Below are 5,150 nucleotides of genomic sequence, written 5' to 3' on the forward strand. Positions count from 1 at the left end.
AAAAAAAAAAAAACTGAGAATTTGGTCGGTTCATTTAAGTTTTGAATTTTTCCTAGATATTTCAAACACCACAGCCAATTTTTAAGAAGGAAAAATTATTAAACATGATGTCTATTTTGTTATGAATAATTGTTACTACAAATGGTTTACAAATTAATGTGAGTCTAAATCTTTTGTCTCATTTTTCCTGCTCCACTCTATACTCCACCAATAAATATTTACCATGTGTTCACCTAATTAATTAAATATTACTATTAATTAATAACTGTAGTATTAATAAGTCAATAAATTAATAACCGTAGTATTAATAAGTCATTAATACTACGGTCATTAATACTACGGTTATGACTTATTAATAAATTACTATAGCTATTAATTTATTGACTTATTAATACTACATTTATTAATTAATAATAGTATTTAATTAATTAGGTGAACACGTGGCAAGTATTTATTAGTGCAGTATAGAGTGGAGCAAGAAAAGTGGAACAAAAGATTTAGACTCAATTAAGATAGCCATGAATGTGAATTTCATTGATGTTACACCAATGATATAATAAAAATTAAAAATCTAAATATTTTTAGTTATGGGTTTAAAAATTGACACTTCATCGCACATAACATCCCTATACAATTATGTAACCGCGTAAGAGCATTCTTAAACAAGTTTAACCACCCAATATTTTTTTAATTAAATGTAAATTTTAATAAATTTACTATTGGATTACATTATTTTTGTATATTCTTCATACTTAAAAAATTTTTAAAAAATAATTCAAGATCAATAACCATGTTATCAATCAATTGTTTAAATTTAAATTTTTATAGTTTAAAATAATACATAAAATATGAGGTTATGGATCAAATCGTAAATTATATCTAATTGGTATTAAAATTGACATGCATGTTAAGAACATATAGTACGTGTAATTCAACGGTTGGATTTTCAAAATATGAATTCAATAACAAGTTATTAAGTAGTGTAATATTACTTAGGTTACGTTTAGTACTTTGAATATTATGACGGGAATTATAATCTTTATTACTAAAAATAAAATGTATTGTAATATAAAAACTAAACCTATTCATAAGTTTGGTTATGAGTTATAACATTAGAATAAAGTTTAAGATTTATTTTAGGAAATAGCTTCTCATACAATTATATCTCCTTAAAATTTGTTATTTTTTAAATTTAAGAGCGATGTGTTATTTTTTATAATTTTTTATTTTTATAATTGTTAAATGTATATGTAAAGTTTGTTTGTTGCACTTACTAAATAATAGCTAATACAACATTTTCAAAGAAAAATATTTATTCCTCATTTTGAAGAATAACTAATAATAAGGAATTATTATTTCTTGCAATAAAAATATAACCAAACTAAAGAATAGTAAAACCGTAGGAATAACTATTATATTATAATCTATCAAACATACCCTTAGAGTTACACCAAATGTAACTTTTCTTTTTTTTTAAAGCCAGAACCAATCGATTTCATTAAATTAGAAAACTAGCATCCAAATACAACTCATCCGCCATTGGCGGAGGATCCTCCTCCAACCAAATAATTTCATTATCAATTAATCTAGCAAATCTAGCCAATGCATGAGCAACACTATTTGTATTGCACCTAACACAATTAGATGAAAAGGACATGAACCCTGCAGCCAAACACCATATGTCTTCGTATATTAAGCCAAGTCTTGAAAGGTCTAGTTGAGCTTGAGAAATCATCTTCAGCACCATAGCATTGTTAACCTCCAGAATAATCTTGTGAAACCTGCATCAATGGCAAACTCAAGCGCTTTACGACAAGCCATGACTTCCACCTCCTCACTATCTCGCACAGCACCTCCCCTCACAACTATAGCTGCCATGACTTCGCCTTTGTCATTCCTAATCACAGCCCCATAACCCGATGAAGCACCACCATCAAAACAAGCCCCGTCAAAATTTAGCTTGAAAAAGCGAACCTGGTGGATGCTGCAATGTCTGATGCGCTGGAGACATGAATCGATCAAGTACCCTCAGATGATCTTGTGCATCCACAAACTCCCTTCAAATAATCCACTGCGTGCTGGCCAACTTCGAAGGATGCTGAAACGCACCTCCATGCATGACTGTGTTTCTCTAATGCCATATCTACTAGCAAATAACCCAGAACAAGTTCCATTCCTCCGATAAAAGCCTCGCCTATAAGCCTATGACCGCCTGCACAAATATTTTGCCTCTCCAACAGTTTTGAAGCCTTCCTAAACCTCCCAGCCCAAACATCTTTCGCCCCACAACTCCAGAAACATGCAGAACTGAATCAGTTCTTTTCCAACAGAACATTGAAGGCCTTCACTACTCCCCCAGAAAATATAGAATAGGCAATCATTCATACTTGAGGTCCACCCAAAATTTCTTCCTATCCGATCCTGCCAAGAAAGCACCACGGCGTATCTCTTTCTCTAACAGTATAGCCACCCTCACCCTCATAAACAAATTCTGGCCATCAATGTTTCGCTGCTTCTCGACTTCTAAAACCCTACCCAGTCGGTTTCCCACCTCCTTTGCAACTCGAGCAATCCTCATTTCAAAGGGCGCCCCCCAAATTTGTACCCATAAGGGGACTGAATCAAATTTGACACTGGTCGCCGTCATCCCCGACTTCCATCTAGTTAGCAATAACGCTTGGTGATCAAAACTCCATATACCTCCAGTGTAGACTCTGTTCAACTCAAATTCAGATCTAGACTTAAACTAAAATAGGTTTGCCCCTACTTCAACAACTTGCACCCTGTCTTCTGAACCCCATGCTTTTTTGAGTGTCATCATCGCTGCTTTTTTGTTAAAGGATCTGCAAGTCAAAAACTTACCAATAAGGCTCAACTCACAGCTTTCGTGTTCTTCCTTTTGGCCCTCATCCGAGATAGTTATCATCTCTTCTTCCTCTACTGTTAGCTTCATCTTCTCCAGAGTTTGTGTTTGTGTAACTTAAACCTAACTATATATATATATATATATATATTTGGGTTTAAGTTACACCTTGTAACTTCACAAGAGTTGATTCTCAAAAAATAAATAAATAAATAAATAAATAAATAAATAAAACTTCATAAGAGTTACATCTTTTTTAGACTATTGATTACTATTAGATCCATGGGTCAGAAAACACTCATGGTAATGGTATTATTGCTCTCTAGAAATTAGCCAATTAAGCATTAACTCTTCTTAATAATGAAAAAAAAAAAAAAACCATAGCATTAACGTTCACTCTCCTCCTCCTTCTTCTCCTCCTCATCTTTTTCCTCTCTCGCATCTTTCTTTTTGCAGTATGTACTTTCTGGCCTCCACCATTGCTTTTTTTACAGTACTGTCTTAAGGTACTGGAAAATTTTAGAAATACATTGCCAAAGTCACTATTGTATTAGAGAATGATTATTGAGACTGAGTACAGTTAGAGTACAACATGAATATAAATAAGTCTCATAAACAATAAGTAGACTCTCAAAAAAAAATTCATAAATATTTCAAAACTAGTAATAATAGATTAAAAAAAATGGTAATGTTAATGCTTTAATGGTGGACTCATAAACAAACTACTAAGTGCTTGTGGAGTGTGGGGGGTAAGGGACAGGAATTTAAGTCTCCAAAAGGGAGGTTCACACACATATACACATAAATTAAGTTAGAGTAGAATTTTTATTTTTTATTAAAAAAAAATTACAATTCAAGTCTGCATACGTATATAAAAGTAACTATAAACAGGCCCCTCAGCTATTAGCTAATAGAAAGTGAGCTTGATCTTTTGGCTATTTATGTGAATACGATACTTAAGTGCATCCATTTTTGACAATTTTGATCTCCATAATAAATTTATGTGTACACTTAAGACATCAACTTGGAGGATTTTTTAAAAATAAAATAATTAGTGAAGTTCCTTTTTCTTTTTGTTTTTCTTTTTTGGTAATCTTTGGGTTGATAAAAAGGTTATGAGACTAACACAATCAGATAAATGAAATAAACAAAACTCTGAACCTCCAAAGGAAGTATCGGGTACAAAATAAATTGTTCATGATCCTAATCTCTCTGAGAGAGAGAGAGAGAGAGAGAATATATATATATATATATATATATATATATATTAATAAGTAAAGTTAAGAGAAAATCGAATTAGATTTCAAATTGTAATTCAATTCGAGTCTAATTTTACGCCATATGTCTCATCCAATCTAAATTTTTAAATTTTTGTGCCAAGAGACTTAATTTAGTGTAAATATTGAATTTCAATTAAAGTTTAATTTTGCGCTATATGTCCCATTTAATCTTTTTTTTTTTTTAATTTTTGTGTCAAGTGAATTAATTCAATGTAGAAAATGAGGAGTTCAATATAAATAAACATAAGTAATATATATATATATATATATTGCAAGGACGTTAATTGTGGCTTAAGCCCAAATGATCAATGAGCTTAGGCCCAAAAAGCCCAATACAATGAATTTGTAAAGAGTGAGTTGGAAAACTGCGCCTTAGTGAACCAGACAACAAGTAAAGTGGATTCAGATGACAACCAAATGAAGATAGATTTGTTTGTTCTAAGTAAAATCGTCCTCAGCATAATCTGAGGAGATCAGTTCTTATATATTGACTCTCAAGTTAGTTTACAAGTTTAGCTCTTGTGTTTCTCCTTCTCTTTTTTTATCCCCCTTTCGTCAGGGGTCTCTTACATTATATGGCTGTCCACAGATTGTGCTTAGGTCAAGTGAACAGATTTCTCACCCGTTGTTGATCAAATGGTCGAATGAAACCGTTTGTCTCGATTCTTCAATTTGGCCGGTCGGATTTGTTAGGTGATTGGTTTGAAGGAAAAGAACAAAAGAGAGGGAAAAATCAACCAAAGAAAAAGCTTGAAATGGAAAAAACTAAATATTTATGAGCTTGGAATGGAGATAAGGAGAGAAACGATAGAAGATAAAAAGAAAAATGAGATTTTGAAATCATACTTGAGAGAGAGGACACCCAACACATGTTAACAAGCAGGAAGCGAAACTCATCAACAAACAGGAAGTGAAACTCGTCGGCTATGGTCATGGATGGTAGGGAAGAGTCAAGTTACAGTTTGAACTTTACACTATGTTTGGTTGGGTGGATTTTAGGGAGGAAA

The sequence above is a fragment of the Quercus suber genome, unplaced genomic scaffold (genome assembly GCF_002906115.3).
Source record: "Quercus suber isolate HL8 unplaced genomic scaffold, Cork oak 2.0 scaffold_125, whole genome shotgun sequence".
In the NCBI taxonomy this organism is placed as follows: Eukaryota; Viridiplantae; Streptophyta; class Magnoliopsida; order Fagales; family Fagaceae; genus Quercus; species Quercus suber.